Source organism: Nomascus leucogenys, chromosome 15, assembly GCF_006542625.1.
Source record: "Nomascus leucogenys isolate Asia chromosome 15, Asia_NLE_v1, whole genome shotgun sequence".
Classification (NCBI taxonomy): Eukaryota; Metazoa; Chordata; class Mammalia; order Primates; family Hylobatidae; genus Nomascus; species Nomascus leucogenys.
The window spans coordinates 93,515,189-93,537,001 of NC_044395.1; the positions used below are offsets into that span (position 1 = coordinate 93,515,189).

A 21,813-nucleotide genomic window follows, 5' to 3' on the forward strand; every position below is an offset into this window, starting at 1 on the left:
ATTTTTAGTAGAGACAGGGTTTCACCATATTGGCCAGGACGGTCTCGAACTCCCGACCTCGTGATCCACCCGCCTCGGCCTCCCAAAGTGCTGGGATTTCAGGTGTGAGCCACCGCGAAACTTGAAACTTAAGTTTCACTTAAGTTTTAGCTTCAGTTCAGACTTGCTTGCTGCTAGGTATGGTGAATGCTCTTAAACAATTTTTTTGTTACTGGTACTGAAAATTGATTTGAAAAACCATTTTTTAAAAACCCATGTTTTCCCTTTTACATCATTACTCTCTGACTCAAATGTTTTAGTTTTATGTCTGATTTCCGCCCTTTTATTGCACCAGGGGGTAATCAATGAGGGGTAATCAATAATTTAATCTGACCCTGTCTCCACTGCCCTGGCCTAGGTTAGCTATTCAAAGATATTTAAGAAGGCTGGTTGAGGTGGCTCATGGCTATAATCCCAGCAATTTAGGAGGCTGACATGGGAGGATCATTTGAGCCCAGGAGTTCAAGACCAGCCTGGGCAACATAGTGAGACTCTCTGTCTCTACAAAAATAGAAAAATTAGCTAGGTGTGATGGCATGCACCTGTAGTCCCAGCTACTTTAGATGCTGAAGCAGGAGGAGTTTGAGGCTGCAGTAAACCATGATCACACCACTGCACTCCAGCCTGGGCAACAGAGTGAGACCCTGTCTCTAAAACAGACATAAGGAAAGAAAATAAATAAAGGAAAGGAAAAAATATAGGAAGAAGAAAACTAGAATAAATCTTGTGGGTAATTTTGAGGAGGAGGGAATTAGGAACTGGAGTAGGAGTGAGGAGTGAACTTAAGAGATTATAAACTTCTGTACCAGCTGGGCACAGTGGCTCACGCCTGTAATCCCAGCACTTTGGGAGGCTGAAGAGGGTGGATTATCTGAGGTCAGGAGTTTGAGACCAGCCTGGCCAACATGGTGAAACTCCATCTCTACTAAAAATACAAAAATTAGCTGGTTGTGGTGGTGGGCACCTGTAATCCCAGCTACTCAGGAGGCTGAGGCAGGAGAATCACTTGAACCCAGGAGGCGGAGGTTGCAGTGAGTCGAAATCGCGCCATTGTACTTTAGCCTGGGTGACAAGAGTAAGACTCCATCTTAAAAAGAAAAACAGAAAACTTTTATACTGTTCGAAACTTTTGGGGAAAAATAAAGTCAAATTGTATCTCTAAAAAGAAAGGATCTAACTTGAAATAACTAAACTTTAAAGAGCTGCTAGTCATAAACAATACTTCTGACACCCTGAGACAACCAGATTCTTGGTTTTAAAAGAAAAAAAAAATAGAGATGGGGGTCTCGCTATGTTGCCTAAGCTGGTCTCGAATTCCTGTGCTCAAGTGATCCTCCCGCCTTGGCCTCTCAAACTGCTGGAATCACAGGCATGAGCCACTGTGTCTGGCCTTAAAAGGCTTTAACGGGTCATCTTATATATTAACTCCTACTGTACAGTTATCTATTGCAATATTACTTCTGTCATTTAAAAGAGTCGACCTACCATTTTACAGCTAAGCTTAGCTACCAATTTGTTTTTTCTTTTATTTGTTTACTTTCTGTAATCTTTCCTTCACAGGTGTTTGGGAATTTTAAGGTCATGATTCAATAGAACTGGATTTTTTGTATTGTGTTCATATAATCAGAGGCATAAAGCAATGGGTAAATATTTAACAAAGAAACAGAAATGTATAAGTACGGTATAGGGAAGGGTTTCTATTACACATACTAAGATTAAATAAAGGCCTGAACTTTTCTCATTATTCTTGATGAGTCTGCAAGCGTTTAATAATTGTTTGGGAGAAAAGTCTCATGCTGAACTTTGCATTAATGTCACATTAGAATTTAAGTTGCCTTCGATTTACTGACTAGACATTATAATGTAAAGAAAGGGGAAAAGGAAGAAAAGAGGAAGAAAGAATTTTAAAACCGTACAACGTTTTCTATCAAACACAAGGTTGTGCAATTAACTTTCGTGTGTATGTTTTTTTTTAAGTATTTTTGAGGACTTAAAGACAGTATGCAGGGGCCGGGTGTGGTGGCTCATGCCTGTAATCCCAGCACTTTGGGAGGCCGAAGTGGGTGGATCACGAGGTCAGGAGACCAAGACCATCCTGGCCAACGTGGTGAAACCCTGTCTTTACTAAAAATACAAAAATTAGCTGGGTGTGATAGTGCGCCCCTGTAGTCCCAGCTCTCGGGAGGCTGAGACAAAAGAATCGCTTGAACCCAGGAGGCAGTCACAGTGAGCCAAGATCGCGCCACTGCACTCCAGCCTGGGTGACAGATCGAGACTCTGTCTCAAAAAAAAAAAAAAAAAAAAAAAAAAGATAGTATGTAGGCAAGCCCATTTAAGGTTCTTGAATGATATATTTAGTGGGATTTGTTATCTGATGTGTTTTAAAGTCACATGCTTTTCTAAATATTTAAATTTTTCATACTAGTTAGAATCATAGCACTCTGAGCCATCACAGGACCTGATTTCTGGCCCCCCTTTTTTTTCACTGACCTATAGGGACCATCACATAAGGATACATAAGAGCCAACATTAATAAATACAGTAACAAAATACACATTTAGGGAAAGCATGCAAAACATGGTAGGCACCTGATGGAAAGAGGAACTTGAATTTGTAGAATGATTAAGCTTCTGCATTTTAAAATTTTAATTTTGTTGTATTTTTACTTTTTACTTACTTTTTTAGAGACAGGGTCTTGCCCAGGCTGGAGTACAGTTGCACAGTCATAGTTCACTGCAGCCTTGAATTCCTGGGCTCAAGCCATCTTCCTGCCTCAGTCTCCTAAGTAGCTAGAACTATAGGAATGTGCCATCAGGCTTGGCTAATTTAAAAAATTTTTTGTAGAGGTGGGGTCTGGCTTTGTAGAGATGGGGTAGGGCTTTGTAGAGATGGGGTCAGACTGGTTTCCAACTCCTGGCCTCTAGCAATCCTCCCACCTTGGCCTCCCAAAGTACTGGGATTATAAGTGTGAGCCACCTTGCCTGGCTCTGGCCTGCATTTTTTTTTTCTTTTTTTTTTTTTTTTGAGATGGAGTCTCGCTCTGTCGCCCAGGCTGGAGTGCAATGATGTAATCTTGGCTCACTGCAACCTCCACCTCCCAGGTTCAAACAATTATTCTGCCTCAGCCTCCCTAGTAGCTGGGACAACAGGCGTGTGCCACCACGCCCGGCTAATTTTTTGTATTTTTAGTAGAGATGGGGTTTCACCGTGTTAGCCAGAATGGTCTCGATCTCCTGACCTCATGATCCACCCGCCTCGGCCTCCCAAAGTGCTGGGATTACAGGTGTGAGCCACCGCTCCAGGCCTGGCCTGCATTTTTAAAAAAAATACAAAATAAGATTTCAGGCTCTTTTGCAATGCCCAAAGCACCCAGTACAGTGATTGGCTCACAAAAGATTCAGTAAGTACTTGTTGACTTTTAAAAAACTTACTCTGATATGTGTCCTTAGAGACATATTTCCTCGTCGTGATTCCCTGGGGCTCCTATAAAAATAGACCATAATCAAAATGTGTTGCAGAAACAAACTTCTGGAAATACGAAATAATAGGTCATGCTTTTTTAGCCTTTCTACCAATAACCATAGTATAACTACATACATAGAATTGCAATTTCACCTTCTACTCACTTATTTGCACTAATATTCTGGAAACAATCAGTTTAGGCATTTAATTTTACAGCGTTTGAAAATAAGTTCTTTTTCTCTCACTTACAATTGCTTTCTTACAAAAAAAACTATGCAGTTCACGATTTGACTTTTAGCCTGCAATAATATTAATAAATACAAGCTTTCAAAAGGCTTATTTAAGCCTAGTTTTGTGTATTCGCTCCAATAAAATTCTATAAAATAATTGTACACTGATTTACAGAACATTTTATTGGCATCTGTATCCATTATCAAAAGATGTGATTCTTTAAGCGTCTCTAGTTTGAGTAACCTAATTTTTAGTCAGAATAGAGCAAAGCATCATTTATTTTTTTCTTTCAGCCCCCCAGTGTTAATATTTCTATAGCATCGTGGTCAAGCAATTAGACTTTGACTTCACACTGCTTTGTTTCAAGCTCTGACTTCACTACTGGCTCTCACTGTGTGGTTAATTCAACTCCCTGTACTTCAGTTCCCTTCTAAAAAGGGAAAGATCATTAAATCCATCCTTATGAAGTAGGTGTGATGATTTTTTTTCTTCTTCTTCTTTTTTTTTTTTTTTTTTTTTGAGACAGAGTTTTGCTCTTGCTGTCCAGGCTGGAGTGCAATGGCCCAATCTCGGCTCACTGCAACCTCCACCTCCCAGGTTCAAGCGATTCTTATGTCTCAGCCTCCCGAGTAGCTGGGATTACAGGTGCCCATCACTATGCCTGGGTAATTTTTTGTATTTTTAGTAGAGACAGGGTTTCACCAGGTTGGCCAGGCTGGTCTCAAACTCCTGACCTCAGGTGATCTGCCTGCGTTGGCCTCCCAAAGTGCTGGGATTACAGGCGTGAGCCACTGGGCCAGGCCGATGATCATTTTACATAATTCTTAGCACAGTATCCCTGACATAAAGTAAATCCAATTAAAATGTGCCTAATGGGCCGGGCATGGTGACTCACACCTGTAATCCCGGCACCACTTTGGGAGGCCGAGGCGGGTGGATCACCTGAGGTCAGGAGTTTGAGACCAGCCGGGTCAACCCAGTGAAACCCCATCTGTACTAAAAATACAAAAATTAGCTGGGCATGGTGGCGGGCACCTGTAATCCCAGCTACTTGGGAGGCTGAGGCAGGAGAATTACTTGAAGCCGGGAGGCGGAGGTTGCAGTGATCCAAGATTGCTCCATTGCACTATAGCCTAGGCAACAGAGCGAGACTCCATTTCAGAAAGAAAAAAAAAAGTTCCTAACATTCTATTAAACCTTAAGGTACAAGGAGAAATCGTTTCAGTTTCCAAAGAGTAGGGAGAAACTTAGAATTGAAGTCCTTGGAGGGGATTTTTTTGGAAGGGTAGAACCTACACTGGGCTTTGAAGAACGAGTCATTATAATAATTTCAGACATTTTGTAAAAGAGAAGCAACTTTGATCATACGTTACGTTTTGTATTTGGAGATTTCTTGGGACTCATTCATATACAATTATTTTGGTTATTTTGTTTATATGAAATATTTCTATTTAAAATTCTTAATTTCTTTATAAATTATAATGCTTATAATCTAGAGAAAATCCAATAAATGGAAAGTACTTAATTAAAGTTCTTTCAGATCTGAAGAACAAACTGATTTACTAGCTATTAATGACTCCTCAGCATGGATATGCCTTTCTTCATTCATCTTTTTAAAAAACTTGTATTTAGGCCGGGCGTGGTGGCTCATGCCTGTAATCCCAGCACTTTGGGAGGCCGAGATGGGCGGATCACGAGGTCAGGAGATTGAGACCATCCTGGCTAACACAGTGAAACCCCATCTCTACTAAAAATACAAAAAAATTAGCCGGGCATGGCGGTGGGTGCCTGTAGTCCCAGCTACTTGGGAGGCTGAGGTGGGAGAATAGCGTGAACCCAGGAGGTGGAGCTTGCAGTGAGCTGACATCACACCACTGCACTCCAGCCTGGGCAACAAGGGCAAAACTCTGTCTCAAAAAAAAAATAAAATAAAAAACAAAACAAAACAAAAAAAAACACTGCACTTTGCCCTAAGTTCCACAATGAATTCCCTGATGCTTCCAAAACCATCCTTTACCCCCAAGCCTTCCTACTACTGTGACAGTACTCACTCTTCTGACTTGTCCATTCTCTAAGCAAGGTTTCATGCTTCATACTTTTCCACTTGTAAAAACTCATCTGCCCCTTCTCCAATTCCTTTAGGGTCTTGCTAGGCCTTGCTACGTCTTGCTAGGCCTTCCTAGTTCTTGCTTAATTTAATATGATAATCATAATAGGAAATCAACAACTGCTTCCCTTCAGTATTTTACTGAAAAGACCCATCTATTGCTAGGAGTATTCAAAAATTGAAATCCAAGAATACTATGTTGTTCTTGGGAAATTCTCTTACAAATCTCAATTCTGGTAAGTTATTTTACCCTCAGTGAATTATAGGAGTAGCAATTACTTTCTACAAAGCATTTATAATGAGATGGGAAAAATAATAACCTAGGAAAATTTTAGATCTATTAAAATATGTTTATGGCTTAGAAACCTATTGTTAATTTGTACAACATGTTATCTGATGGGAGAATGACTTCCTAAATTTGAACTTGAAGTTGACATAGGGAGAAGCAATCTGACACCTATGTTGCAACCAGCCTATTTTCAACAGTCAGAAAAACAAGTAAAACTAATCTCTGAGTTTTTGGTAGGGTAAGACTCAAAGGATGATATCGCTTTCCCTTTCTCATACTTTTAAAGGTCCACGAGGCCATTTTCTGGCAGATGTGTGCTTTAGTTATAATAAACGCGGCAGGCAGATAGATCTCACAGGGATGCCTCAATGTCTGAAAGTTTTTAGTTTCTGATAAAACCTGGAAATTTCTATTTTAAGTGGTGGCTTTGGTAAGCAGTCCTGCTAAATGTTCGCCAAATCAGTTTAATTGCTGCTAATTTTCATATTCTGCTTTTGAGTTGAATCTTCAATATTTGACTGAATGTGGAATTCAAGACCAACGAATAAAAAGACATCTTTGTAAATTTCTTCAATATTAAAAATATAAACATTTTGAATTTACAGCAAGCACTTATTTCAACAAATTGGGCTATTGTCTCAAATAGGAAGAAGCTTTTTGCTAATTGAATATCTTGGCTTTATTGCTGTTATGACAAAAAATGATGCTTTGGGCATCTTTGTCAAGAAAAGGGCTACAGACTAATGCTAAGAGGGAATGAATTATTTGGGAAATTATCTTTTAAATTGCAAATGCTTACAAGTAGCATCCTTTTAATAAATTATGTGGTGAAAAGGGAACAAATGTATCACTTCGGCAGTATAAATTGCATTATTTGCAAGGGCCAGACAAGAAAATAAAAAATAGAGGAGTAGGTCTGGGTCCAGTAGCTCATACCTGTAATCTCAGCATTTTGGGAGGCCGAGGTGGGTGGATCACTTGAGGTCAGGAGTTTGAGACCAGCCTGACCAACATGGTGAAACCCTGTCTCTACTAAAACTACAAAATTAGCTGGGTGTAATCCCAGCTACTTGGGAGGCCGAGGCAGGAGAATCACTTGAACCCTGGAGGCAGAGTTTGCAGTGAGCCGAGATGGTGTCATTGCACTCCAACCTGAGCAACAAGAGCAAGACTCCATCAAAAAAAAAAAAAAGTGAAGATTATGTGTTTGATATTAGTAAATTTAAAAGTATTTTAAGTGAATATATTTTCATATGCGTATGCCAATTCGTGTCCTCTGGGAAGCAGACACCAAGATAGAATCAGAAGGGCAAGAAATGTATTGGGGATAAGACCTTTGAAAGATAGAGGGTAGAGAGAGAGAAGTCAGGAAAAGTCTTTAGTCTGTGATAAATGTCTGGCACTTGTGAGACAAGTGAGGGAAGAACTGAAAATTGGATAGGCAGAGTTTTGGGCTCTGGGGCAGCCCTGAGAATGTCTTGACCTATCCAATAGACAGCTGCAATGCAAAGATTACCTATAGAGGACTTTTGTGTTGGGAAAAAATGGCCAGGCCCAAGCTCCAAGCTATGCTCAGTCATTGGCTGAGAGATGCCTAGAATGAGTGTGCCCTGAGTTGAAATGCTGTGACAGATCCCAAAGGTGCTACAGCTGGTGAGCGTCAGCTGATTGTATTCTTCAGCAAATTCTCTCTGCAATGGATCTCTGAGCAGTACAACTCCAGGGTGACATAATATGCATTAAGTCTGCTAAAGCAAACTAAATATGGCCTGAGAAGGACTCCACACTTCTATGTTTGAGTCCTTGTGGATGAACTGCAACCTAACTCAATAGATAAAAAGATTGAAAACCTAACTTAGGAGTATGCGCCTGTAACAATCACTGAGTCTTGGCCAATCCCAGCAGCCATACTTCAACCACTCATAGACTGATAAGTGTTCAAGCTGTCTTCAAATAAGGCAAATGCTGAGCTGTAACCAATCCAGTTGTTTCTTTACCTCACTTCTGATTTCTGTACATCACTTTCCTTTTTCGTTTATAAATTTGTTCTGACCATGAGGCACCCCTGGAGTCTCTCTGAATCTGCTGTGATTCTGGGGGCTGCCCAGTTTGCAAATCCTTCATTGCTCAAACTCCTTTAAATTTAATTCAGCTGAAGTTTTTCTTTTAACATGTTAGACATGATGTCTAATAAAATACCAATGTTATTTTGCCAAATTTGTAATTTTTCTTTGCCAAAAGATGTGTGGCTTGTAAGCCAATGAGCTACACTTTGATTCATATGACCTGCTTCATGTGTCATGACTCTGGTTCTGAATTTTCACTTGCTTTGGATAAAAATTAATTTGTGGTGGCCAGGCGTGGTGGCTCACACCTGTAATCTCAGCACTTTGGGAGGCCGAGGTGGGCGGATCACCTGTGGTCAGGAGTTTGAGACCAGCCTGACCAACATGGAAAAACCTCATCTTTACTAAAAATGCAAAATTAGCCGGGCATGGTGGTGCATGTCTGCAATTCCAGCTACTCGGGAGGCTGAGGCAGGAGAATTGCTTGAACCCAGGAGGCGGAGGTTGGTTGCGCTGAGCTGAGATTGCGCCGAGCTGAGATTGCGCCATTGTACTCCAGCCTGGGCAACAAGAGAGAAACTCCGTCTCAAAAAAAAAAAAAAAAAAAAGCTGGGTGCGGTGGCTCATGTCTATAATCCCAGCACTTTGGGAGGCAGAGGTGGGCAGATCATGAGGTCAGGAGTTCGAGACCATTCTGGCTAACACGGTGAAACCCCGTCTCTTCTAAAAATACAAAAACAAAATTAGTCGGGCGTGGTGCGGGCACCTGTAGTCCCAGCTACTTGGGAGGCTGAGGAGGGAGAATGGTGTGAACCCGGGAGGCAGAGCTTGCAGTGAGCCGAGATCATGCCACTGCACTCCAGCCTGGGCGACAGAGGGAGACTCCGTCTCAAATAATAATAATAATAATAATTTGTAATGCAGAGCAACGTATGCCGTCTCATGGTATCTTACAGATAGATCTCATGCTTATGGTAAGTTTTGGGTGTTTCTCATCTGACGTCTATAAGATCATTGTTAGATGTTATTAGTGATGCAATTTTTAAACAGGCTTCTTATTACAGATCTGTATTTTTAAATGAGTTTAATTAAAGAGCAACTTGAAGTTCCAAGGCACGCTGTTAAAAAAACAACAACAACAGCACAAAACACCAACATCTATTACTTCTTGTGACTCCATATTTGCATGATGAGTATTGTGATACTATACAACCAAAACAAAGTATAAAAGTCAATTGGGCTGGGCATGGTGTCTCATGCCTGTAATCCCAGCACTTTGGGAGACTGAGTCAGGAAGATTGCTTGAGCTCAGGAATTCCAGAGTAGCCTGGGCAACATATACTGGAGAAATCCTCGTCTCAACAAAAAAAAATTGTCTGGGCATGGTGGCGGGTGCCTATAGTCCCAGCTACTCGGGGGAGGCTAAGATGGGAGGATCCCTTGAGCCCGGGAAGCAGAGGTTGCAGTGAGCTGAGATCGCACCACTGCACTGCAGCCTGGGCGACACAGTGAGACTCTGTCTCAAAAAACAAAACAAAACAAACAACAAACAAACAAACAACAAAATTTGAAGCAGATGCAGATTTAAGACAAATGATTACACATAATTCCCGATTTCTATTTTATACATTCATCAAAATGACTTTAGACTTTATTGTTCTCCGTGATTGACTTGATACGAGTAAATACTATAAATGTAAATAAACTTATAAAATAAATGTATGTAGATGGACAATGGAGACTCAGAGGGATGGAGGGGTGGGAAGGGGATGGATGATGGGAGGTTGCTTGGTGGGTACAATGTGTGTTGCTCCAGTGATAGACGGACTGAAGGCCCTGACTTTACCACAGTGCAATATACCAATGTAGCAAAATTGCACTTGTGCCCCATGAATGTATACAAATTAAAAACTAGACAGCCAGATGTGGTGGCTCACGCCTCTAATTCCAGCACTTTGGAAGGCTGAGGAGGGAGGATCACTTCAGCCCAGAAGCTGGATCAGAAGTTGGAGACCAGCCTGGGCAATATAGTGAGACTTTGTCTCTATAAAACATTTTTTTTTTTTTTTTGGAGACAGAGTCTCGCTCTGTCGCCCAGGCTGGAGTGCAGTGGTGTGATATCGGCTCACTGCAAGCTCTGTCTCCTGGGTTCACGCCATTCTCCTGCCTCAGCCTCCTGAGTAGCTGGGACTACAGGCGCCTGCCACCACGCCTGGCTAATTTTTTGTATTTTTAGTAGAGACGGGGTTTCACTGTGTTAGCCAGGATGGTCTCGATCTCCTGACCTCGTGATCTGCCTGCCTCAGCCTCCCAAAGTGCTGGGATTACAGGCGTGAGCCACCGCGCCCAGCTTACAAGACATTTTAAAAAGGCCGGGTGCAGTGGCTCATGCCTGTAATCCCACCACTTTCGGAGGCTGAGGTGAATGGATCACTTGAGGTCAGGAGTTCAAGACCAGCCTGGCCAACATGGTAAAACCCCATCTCTACTGAATATACAAAAAATTATCTGGGCATGGTGGCAAGTACCACCTGTAATCTGAGCTACTTGGGAGGCAGAGGCAGGAGAATCGCTTGAACCCGGGAGGTGGAGGTTGCACTGAGCTGAGATCACACCACTACACTCCTGAACAACAGAGTGAGACTCCATCTGAAAAAAATAAAATAAAAAATAAAAAATGAGGCAGGAGGATTGCTTGATCCCAGGAGGTCAAGGCTGCAATGAGCCATGATGGCACTACTATACTCTGCCTGGGTGACCGAGCAAGAACCTGCCTCAAAATAAATAAATAAATACATACATAAATAAATAAAATAATGCAGAAAAATATATTCTGCAAAAAACATTGACTTAAAATGGGTTTTAAAACTTTAAAATTTGGACAACCCCTCTTTTCACTACAGATGAGAGGATGCATTTCCTGGGGTGGGATAGACTAGGAGTTTTTCGGCTTGTTTGTTTTTGAGACTGAGCCTCGCTCTTTCACCCAGGCTGGAGTGCAGTGGTGCAATCTTGGCTCACTGCAACCTCTGCCTCCTGGATTCAAGCGATTCTCCTGTCTCAGCCTCCTGAGTAGCTGGGACTACAGGTGTGCACCACTGCACTTGGCTAATTTTTGTATTTTTAGTGGAGACGGGGTTTTGCCATGTTAGCCAGGCTGGCCTCAAGCTCCTGACCTCAGGTGATCCACCTGCCTTGGCCTCCCAAAGTGGTGGGATTACAGGTGTGAGCCACTGTGCCTGGCTAGACTAGGAGTTTTTTGAGGAAATAAAAAGCACTAAATATATATCTTTAAAAAAAAAAAAAAAAAGGCTCTGCAAAGGGCTCTACAAAGGTGAAATGGAGACCAGTTTCTTGAAGACCTGCCCGGTTGATCTTTATGCCTTCGGCTGCTGCCACAGCCCATCTTTGTAACTCAATAGGATTGAGTAGGAATAGTAGCTGACAGTCTCTTCCACAATCCTCAAATCAGTGCCACCAATCCTTTGGGAAATTAAAATGACATCCTCCTAGTGATATCTTCAAAGGGTTAAAAAGAATATACAGCACAGTGAAAAGTAAATATCCCTTCTTCCTCTGGTGCTTTCTTACCCAGTTCATTTCCTGGAGAGAGCACCGTTACTGGTTACTTAAATATTCTTTCAGAGATATTATATTTTCAGATTATGTTTACAATTATCCATAAATCTTTACCTTCCACACTAATGGCAGCATATTATGCACATCATTTAGACCTTGCTTTCTTCAGTATATAGCTTGGTAGTTGTTCCATATTACTACATAGAAAGCTGCTTCATTTTTATTTTATGGCTGCACAGTATTCCATAGTATGGATATGCCATAATTTATTTCTGGGTTATTTATAATCTTTTGCTGTTATAAACAATGGTACAAAGAATTATATATACATTATTTAACAAATGTATGAGCATGTCTGCAGTATAAATATTAATAGTTTTGTCCATTTTTGAATCAAGGCAGTCTCTTAATGATTTATAGGAGGCACATATTTATATAAAGGAAATTGGCCTTTTATGTATGAGTCCCTAATCTTTATTTTTATTTATTTACTTTTTTTTTTTTTTGAGACAGAGTCTTGCTCTGTTGTCCAGGCTGGAGTGCACAATCTCAGTTCACTGCAACTTCCACCTCCTGGGTTCAAGTGATTCTTCTGCCTCAGCCTCCTGAGTAGCTGGGATTACAGGCATGCATCACCACACCCAGCTAATTTTTTGTATTTTTAATACAGACAGGGTTTCACCATGTTGGCCAGGCTGGTCTCAAACTTCTGACTTCAAATGATCCTCCTGCCTCAGATTCCCAAAGTGCTAGAATTACAGGCATGAAGCACCATGCCTGGCCTGAGTCCCTAACCTTTAAAAATTCATGTTAAAAGTGAGTTAAAATCTGTCTATATGAAAATTTCAATTTCTTATTATGAATGTTCATAGTATAAGGGAAAGTAGGAATTGTGTAGCTCTAAGGTAAAGATTATCAGTTGAAGTTTATTTAATACGATATCTTCTTTTACAATAGAGTACATTATTATTTATAGGGATATAGTTTTTTCTTGAAGAAATGAAGAAAAAAGGGTATATTATGATTTTTATTGTGATGGTGCTATGAAATAAAATAATCCTTTTAATTTGTTCACTACATAGCCCTTCTACTTGATACTTTGTCATTTTCGGTGATTTGTCTTTTTCCTGAATGTGGGCCTTAACAGCTTGTTATTTAAGAACTGGAAAATATTAAAACAAAGTAATACATAAGCAAAGCTGGGCCTTTTGTAACATAATTCCCAGAGACAGATGCAAAGCTGTAATGGAACCCAGTATTCAGGAGCAAATAGAACTATTCTGTAACATTTGATAAGAAGTTAAACCCTACTGAGCTATAGATACTTTTGTTTGCATTACAGCAGTTGTGATCTGCAGTTTTTTGTTTTTTGTTTGTTTGTTTGTTTTTAGACAGGGTCTCGCTGTGTCGCTGGAATGCAGTGGCACGATCATGGCTCACTGTAGCCTCAATGTCCTAGGCTCAAGCCATCCTCCTGCCTCAGCCTCCCAAGTACTTGGGATTATAGACATGAGCCACCATGCCCGGTCTGCAGAATATTTAAGCAAGCTTTTGTTGCAGCAAACAAAATAATATCCAAAGAATTAGTTTATTTTTGATCCTGTGATTCAGGATTAAAAAAAAAAATTTAAGGCCCGAGTGCCGTGGCTCACACTTATAATCCCAGCATTTTGGAAGGCCAAGGTGGGAGGACAGCTTGAGCCCAGGAGTTGGAGTAACGTAGCAAGACCCTCGTACCTACAAAAAAAATTTTTTTTTTTAAATTAGCAGAGTGGGGCATGACAGTGCATGCCGGTGGTCCTAGGTGCTTAGATGGCTGAAGTGGAAGAATTGCTTGAGCCTGGGAGGTCGAGGCTGCAGTGAGCTGTGATTGTGCCACTACACTGCAGTCTGAGTCACAGAGTGAGACCCTCTCTAAAAAAAAAAAAAAAAAAAAAAAAAAAAAATTAGACCAGGGTTGGGGGGTGTGGCTCACACCTGTAATCCCAGCACTTTGGGAGGCCGAGGTGGGAAGATCACCTGAGGTCAGGGGTTCGACACTAGCCTGACCAACGTGGAGAAATACTGTCTCTACTAAAAATACAAAATTAGCTGGGCGTGGTGGCACATGCCTGTAATCCCAGCTGCTTGGGAGGCTGAGGCAGGAGAATCGCTTGAACCCAGGAGGTGGAGGTTGCAGTGAGCCGAAATTGTGTAATTGCACTCCAGCCTGGGCAACAAGAGTGAAACTGCATCTCAAAAAAAAAAAAAAAAAAAAAAAAAAATTAAACTCTCCTCTACACTCAGTGTTTGCAAATTAATTTCCTTTACTTTTCAGAATATTTTTCTATTTTGACAAGAAAGGAATAGCAAAAATGTCACGTACAAAATGGCACCATCTTCCTATGATGCCAGTTTTGAACTCTTTAAAGAACATTAGCCTTTAGAAAGAAAGATGTTTATCTACTTGCAAGGAACATAACCCCCAAGAGATTTTCCTGGACTATGCCCTAATTTGTTGGATTTTTATCAAATTTCCTGCATATGCTCGTGCACTCATACTTAATTAGTCATAATTCTTCTTTAGAAAAGGCTTGTTTTAAAAAGAAGCACAACAACTGTGATATCTTTGGAACTTATAAATATCTGGTCTAGGATTTCCTTAAGCTAGTCATCTGTTTCCTCATTGCAAAAGCTGAAACTGTGTTAGGCTGTGTTTTTAAAATGTTGGATTTGTTTTGCAAATGCAGGAAAAGCAACACTTCCTAATTTGCTTAGATGGGTGCCCATATAATTTGGTGTTTTATCAGCTCTAGATGAGTACTGGTGTAACAGTGGGAATAAGCAAGTTGGATGTGTTTGCATGCACATAGACACCTATGTGTGTCTGTGTATAAGTAATATGATGAGGTTTTAGTGCAGAATCAGTATGAAAGTCAATTCATTCTTTAAATATTTTGGACCAACAGAGAGACTGAACTAAAGTGAACAAAACTGGTTCTACTAAGCACATTTTCTCTCCTTTGGCCATTGATTAGCTTATTTTTCTTAAGTGGAAATAGGATAGAACCTATTTGTCTATTCTTTAAGGATAGTACATATTTATCTAAATCCTTGAGTTAGATTAGTGTATTTTTGGCCAGGCAAGGTGGCTCATGCCTGTAATCCTAGCACTTTGGGAGACCAAGGAGGGCGGATTGCCTGAGTTTAGGAGTTCGAGACAAGCCTGGGCGACATGGTGAAACCCTGTCTTTACTAAAAATACAAAAAACTGGCCGGGTGCAGTGGCTCATGCCTGTAATCCCAGTACTGTGGGAGGCCAAGGCGGATGAATCTCCTGAGGTCAGGAGTTTGAGACCAGCCTGGCCAACATGGTGAAACCCTGTCTCTACTAAAAGTACAAAATAGCCGGGCATGGTGGTACACACCCATAATCCCAGCTACTCGAGAGGCTGAGGCAGGAGAATTGCTTGAATCCAGGCGACAGAGGTTGCAGTGAGCTGAGATTGTGCCACTGCACTCCAGCCTGGGTGACAGAGCGAGACTCTGTCTCAAAAAAACGAAACAAAACAAAACAATACAAAAAATTAGCCGGGTGTGGTGGTATGTGACTGTAATCCCAGCTAGCCGGGAGGCTGAGGCCCAAGAATTGTTAGAACCTGGGAGTGTAGGCTGCAGTGAGCCGAGATTGTGCCACTACACCAGGCTGGGCAACAGAGCAAGACTCTGTCTCTAAAACAAAAACAAATTAGTATATTTTTATAGCAGCATAGTATTTCCTAAAATGGTGTTTTAAGATGGGTTGCACATTATTTATTTATTTATTTATTTTTGAGACAGAGTCTTGCTCTGTTGCCCAGGCTGGACTGCAGTGGTGCGATCACACCTCACTGCAACCTCCACCTGCTGGGTTCAAGTGATTCTCCTGCCTCAGCCTCCCAAGTAGTTGGAACTACAGGAGTGCACCACCATGCCTGGCAAATTTTTGTATTTTTAGTAGAGACAGGGGTTTCACCATGTTGGCCAGGCTGGTCTTGAACTCCTGACCTCAGATGATCCACCCACCTCAGCCTCCCAAAGTGCTGGGATTATAAGGATGAGCCACCATGCCCGGCCTAAGATGGGTTACAAATTAGTACAGTCTTTTAGATACTTATTTTTTATTTTTTATTTTTTGAGATGGAGTCTCTCTCTGTCACCCAGGCTGGAGTGCAATGGTGCAATTTCAGCTCACTGCAACCTTTGCCTCCCGGGTTCAAGCGATTCTCGTGCCTCGGCCTCCTGACTAGCTGGGATTATGGGTGCATGCCAGCAAGCCCGGCTAATTTTTGTATTTTTAGTAGAGACAGGGTTTCACCATGTTGGTCAGGCTGGTCTCGAACTCCTGACCTCAGGTGATCCACCCGCCTTAGCCTCCCAAAGTGCTGGGATTAAAGGCATGAGCCACCAAGTCTGGCCTAGATACTTAATAATTGCTTATCACCCTTTATATCATAACTGTACTAAATAAATTTGGCCTAGAGATCTAGCTCAACATTTTATGCTATGCAGAATTTCCCTTAACCACTCCTTGTAATAAGTGGTTAGTCAGCTTTTGTTATTGTTGTTAGTTAAGAGAATGCATCGGAAAACACCTAGAACTGGTCCTGGTCCAGTTAATTTGTTTTGCTTAAAACCATTTTTTAAATGAAGAATTTTACCAGTGAACATTATTAAATTTATTCAAAGATTTACTGATTGCTTATATTCTTTTTTCTTTACTGATTATGTAAGCAAAACATGTTATTTTTACAAATTCATATATGTTTTTGTGCATATATTAACATTAGTATATTTATTAGTCTTTATTTTACAGAAATTGATCATATGTGACTTACATTTTTAAACATGTCTTAGGTATCTTTCTACGTAAATAAAAATAGGTCTATCTGTTCTTTTCCTCTCTGGCTTTCTGAGGATAGACTGCCAACATGAACGGCATGGTAACTATCCGCACTAGAAAGTTCACGTCCAACCGACTACTTCAGAGGAAACAAATGGTCATTGATGTCCTTCACCCTGGGAAGGCAACAGTGCCTAAGACAGAAATTCAGGGAAAACTAGCCAAAATGTACAAGACCATACCGCATGTCATCTTTGTATTTGGATTCAGAGCTCATTTTGGCTGTGGCAAGACAACTGGCTTTGGCATGATTTATGATTCCCTGGATTATGCAAAGAAAAATGAACCCAAACATTGACTTGCAAGACATGGCCTGTATGAGAAGAAAAAGACCTCAAGAAAGCAATGAACGGAACGCAAGAACAGAATGAAGACAGTCAGGGGGACTGCAAAGGCCAATGCTGGTGCTGGCAAAAAGCCAAAGGAGTAAAGGTGCTGCAATGATGTTATTTGTGGCTGTTGTGGATTTTTCACAAGAAGATTAATAAACTAAAAACTTTAAAAAGAAAAGGTCTATCTTATTCGTTTTAATGCTGCAATGTATTCCATTTTATGGCTGTACCATAGTCACTTGTCTAAACCCTCTAAGGTACATATTTCTTTCTTTCTTTCTTTTTTTTTTTTTTGAGATGGAGTCTCACTCTGTTGCCCAGGTTGGAGTACAGTGGTGTAATCTCGGCTCACTGCAATCTTTGCCTCCTGGGTTCAAGCAATTCTCGTGCCTCAGCCTCCCAAGTAGCTGGGATTACAGGTGTGCACCACCACACCTAGCTAATTTTTGTATTTCTAGTAGAGACAGGGTTTTACCATGTTGGCTGGGCTGGTCTCGAACTCCTGACCTCAAGTGATCTGCCCACTTCAGCCTCCTAGAGTGCTGGGAGTACAGGCGTGAGCCACTGTGCCTGGCCAGTTACACTTTTCATTTCCACATTTTAACATTTCTGAAATGACTTTTTAGTTATTTTATTTATTTATTTTGAGACAGGGTCTTGTTCTGTCACCCAGGCTTGAATACAGTTGCCGGATCTCAGCTCACTGCAGCCTCCACCTCCCCAGCTCAAGTGATCTTCCCACTTCAGCCTCCTGAGTAGCTGGGACTACAGGTGCACACCACCACGCCCAGTAGTTTTTGTTGTTGTTGTTGTTGTTTTTTGAGACAGAGTTTCTCTCTTATTGCCCAGGCTGAAGTGCAATTGCATGATCTTGGCCCACTGCAACCTCCACTTCCCGCATTCAAGCAATTCTCCTGCCTCAGCCTCCCAAGTGCATGGCACCATGCCTGGCTACTTTTCGTATTTTTAGTAGAGACAGGGTTTCACCATGTTGGCAGGCTGGTCTTGAACTCCTGACCTCAGATGATCCACCCTCCTCCGCCTCCCGAAGTGCTGGGATACAGGCGTGAGCCACAGCGGTGCCAACATTTCTGAAATTAGGATGTCACTTATATTTTATAATGCATGACAGGTTAAAATTACTATCTGCCAGGCAGCATTTGTGACCTAATTGTCGTTGCCTTGCACAGGTGAACTTGATCATAATTGTTCAAATTTGTGTCACTTAAATCAGTTATGTGCATTGTTAGTACTACAGGTGTTGGGTTTAATTGCTGTTTAAAATGTTCAGATGAAGATGGTTGCTTGGCACTGTGGCTTACGCCTGTAATTCCAGCACTTTGGGTGGCTGAGATGGGCATGATCACTTTGAGCCCAGGAGTTCAAGACCAGCCTGGGCAACATGGTGAAATCCTGGTCTCCACCAAAAATACCAAAATTAGCACACACCTGTAGTCCCAACTACTCAGGGGGCTGAGGCAGTAGGATCCCTTGAGGCTTTGAAGTTGAGACTGCGGTGAGGAGCTATGATCGTGCCCCTGCACTCCAGTGTGGGTGACAGAGTGAAACCCTATCTCAAAAAAAGAAAAAAAGTGGTATTATGACTTTTTGTTGAAACACAAATTTATTGTTTATGAGGACAGGACAGACACAGAGCAGTGGGGCATACACTTGATATTTAGTGAAGCACATATTTGTCATTCAGGGAGTAACTAACATCATAATTTTTTTCTACAAAGGAATGAATAAATTCTTCATGAGATGGAAGAAAGTAAGATAGTCATAAGTGATGAAGTTGTTTCAAAGCAATGGGAGGTTGGCATGACTGATTTATACATCTCACAGGACCAGTATTAAGGCATTTTGTCATAGTTTAATTGGCAGCAGTTTTTCTTTCTTACAGGCCCATAAAATAATAACAATTTTACTATTAATGATCTCTAAGAGTAGATGACCTACATTACAGTATCCATGATAAATAACAGACGCTGTGCTTAGAGTTTACATCTGGGCCGGGTGCAGTGGCTCATGCCTGTAATCCCAGCACTTTGGAAGGCCAAGGCAGGTGGATCAATAGGTCAGGAGTTTGAGACCAGCCTGGCCAAGATGGTGGAACCCTGTCTCTACTAAAAATACAAACATTAGCTGGGCACAGTGGCGGGCCCCTGTAATCCCAGCTACTCAGGAGAATGAGGCAGGAGAATCGCTTGAACCTGGGAGGCAGAGGTTGCAGTGAGCGGGCCACTGCACTCCAGCCTGGGCAACAGAGCAAGACTCTGTCTCAAAAAAAAAAAAAAAAAAAAGACTACATCTGGCCAGGTAACTACACGCCTGTAATCCCAGCACTTTGGGAGGTGGGTGGATCACTAGGTCAGGAGTTTGAGACCAGTCTGGCCAACATGGTGAAAACCCGTCTCTATTAAAAATACAAAAATTAGCTGGGTGTGGTGGTGTGTGCCTGTAATCCCAGCTACTCAGGAGGCTGAAGCAGGAGAATCACTTGAACCCGGGAGGCAGAGGTTGCAGTGAGCCGAGATTGTGCCACTGCACTCCAGCCTGGGCAACAAAGCTAGAGTCTATCTCAAAAAAAAAAAAAAAAAAAGAACTTTGTATCTATTTTACCCTACATTTTCTAATTGCATTTTTGAAAATCGACTTTCTTTTTTTTTTTTTTTTTTTAAAGACAGAATTTCGTGCTTGTCACCCAGGCTGGAGTGCAGTGGTGTGATCTCGCTCACTGCAACCTCCGCCTCCTGGGTTTAAGCCATTCTCCTGCCTCAGCCTCCTGGGTAGCTGGGATTACAGGTGCACACCACCACGCCCAGCTAATTTTTTTTTTTTTTTTGTATTTTTAGTAGAGATAGGGTTTCACTACATTGGCCAGGCTGGTCTTGAACTCCTGACCTCAGGTGATCCACCTGCCTCAGCCTCCCAAAGTGCTAGGATTACAGGTGTGAGACACCATACCTGGATGACTTCATTTTTTTTTAGAATAGTTTTAAATATACAGAAGAATTGAGAGCATAGTACTGAAAGTTCTCATAGACTCCACCCCTACCCCCACAATTTCCCCTATTATTAACATCTTGGATTAGCATAGTACCTTTGCCACAATTAATGAGCCAATACTGATATATTATTAATAACTAAAGTTCACAGTTTATTCAGATATCCTTTGTTTTTGTCTAATGTCTTTCTCTGTTTTTGTCTAATGTCTTTCTCTGTTTCAGTATCCCATCCCTGGAACATCAGGTATCTAATAATCATTAGGTTACATGATATTATTTTTATTTTATATTTTTATTTATTTATCTTTTTGAGACAGAGTCTCGCTCTGTCGCCCAGGCTGTAGTGCAATGGCATGATCTCGGCTCACTGCAACCTCTGTCTCCCCGATTCAACTGATCTCCTGCCTCAGGCTCCTGAGTAGCTGTGATTACAGGCGCCCACCACCACGCCCAGCTAATTCTTGTATTTTTAGTAGAGATGGGGTTTCACCATGTTGGTCAAGCTGGTCTCAATCTCCTGACCTTGTGATCTGCCTGCCTTGGCCTCCCAAAGTGCTGGGATTACAGGCGTGAGCCACCGTGCCTGGCCAATGTTATGTTTTTTTAAGCTCTTCTTGGCTGAGACAGTTTTTCAGAATTTCCTTATTTTTCCTTGAAAGTTTGAAGGGTACTGGTCAATTATTTTGTAGGATGCACCTCTATTGAAATTAACTGGGGCCGGGCACAGTGGCTCACACCTGTAATCCCAGCATTTTGGGAGGCCGATGCAGGCGGATCACGAGGTCAGGAGATCGAGACCATCCTAGCTAACATGGTGAAACCCCATCTCTACTAAAAATACAAAAAAATTAGCCAGGCATGGTGGCGGGCGCCTGTAGTCCCAGCTACTCCAGAGGCTGAGGCAGGAGAATGGCGTGAACCCGGAAGGTGGAGCTTGCAGTGAGCCGAGATTGCGCCACTGCACTCCAGCCCCGGCGACAGAGTGAGACTCGATCATTTCAACACACACACACACACACACACACGCATAAAGAAATTAATTGGATATTTTTCTCATGATTAGACTGGTGTTACAGGTTTTAGGGAGGAAAAACACAGAGGTAAAGTGCCACTTTCGTCATATCACATAGTGTCAACATGATTCATCACTGTTGATGTTGAACTTGATCACCTGGCTAAAGTAGCATTTGTTAGGTCTCGTCACCATAAAGTTACTCTTCCCTCAACCCTCGTTTTGATACTGTATTCTTTGGAAGGAAGTCACTATGGGTAGCCCACACTTAAAGACTGAGGGGTTATGGTCTCTCTCTTTGAGAGCTGAGTATCTACATAAATTATTTAAAGTTCTTCTGCATGGGAGATTTGTCTCTTTTTCCCCATGTATTTACTTATTTAATTATTATTTATATCACCATGGGCTTATGGATATTTATTTTTTACTTTGAGTTATATAGTCCAATACTATTTCATTTATTTTGTTGTTTAAAATGTTCCAGGGTTAGCCATTGGGAGCTCTTTTTTTTTTTTTTTTTTTTGAGACAGAGTCTCGCTCTGTGGCCCAGGCTGGAGTGCAGTGGCACGATCTCGGCTCACTGCAATCTCTGCCTCCCAGGTTCATGCCATTCTCCTGCCTCAACCTCCCAAGTAGCTGGGACTACAGGCGCCTGCCACCACGCCCGGCTAATTTTTTTGTATTTTTTTAGTAGAGACGAGGTTTCACCATGTTAGCCAGGATGGTCTTGATCTCCTGACCTCGTGATCCACCCGCCTTGGCCTCCC

General features: G+C 41.7%; 1 pseudogene; it reads left to right on the forward strand.

The window, feature by feature from the left end:
• LOC100606482 overlaps positions 1–17,124 on the forward strand; it is a 44,559-nt pseudogene extending 27,435 nt beyond the window's left edge.
• The last annotated feature ends 4,689 nt before the right edge of the window (positions 17,125–21,813 follow it).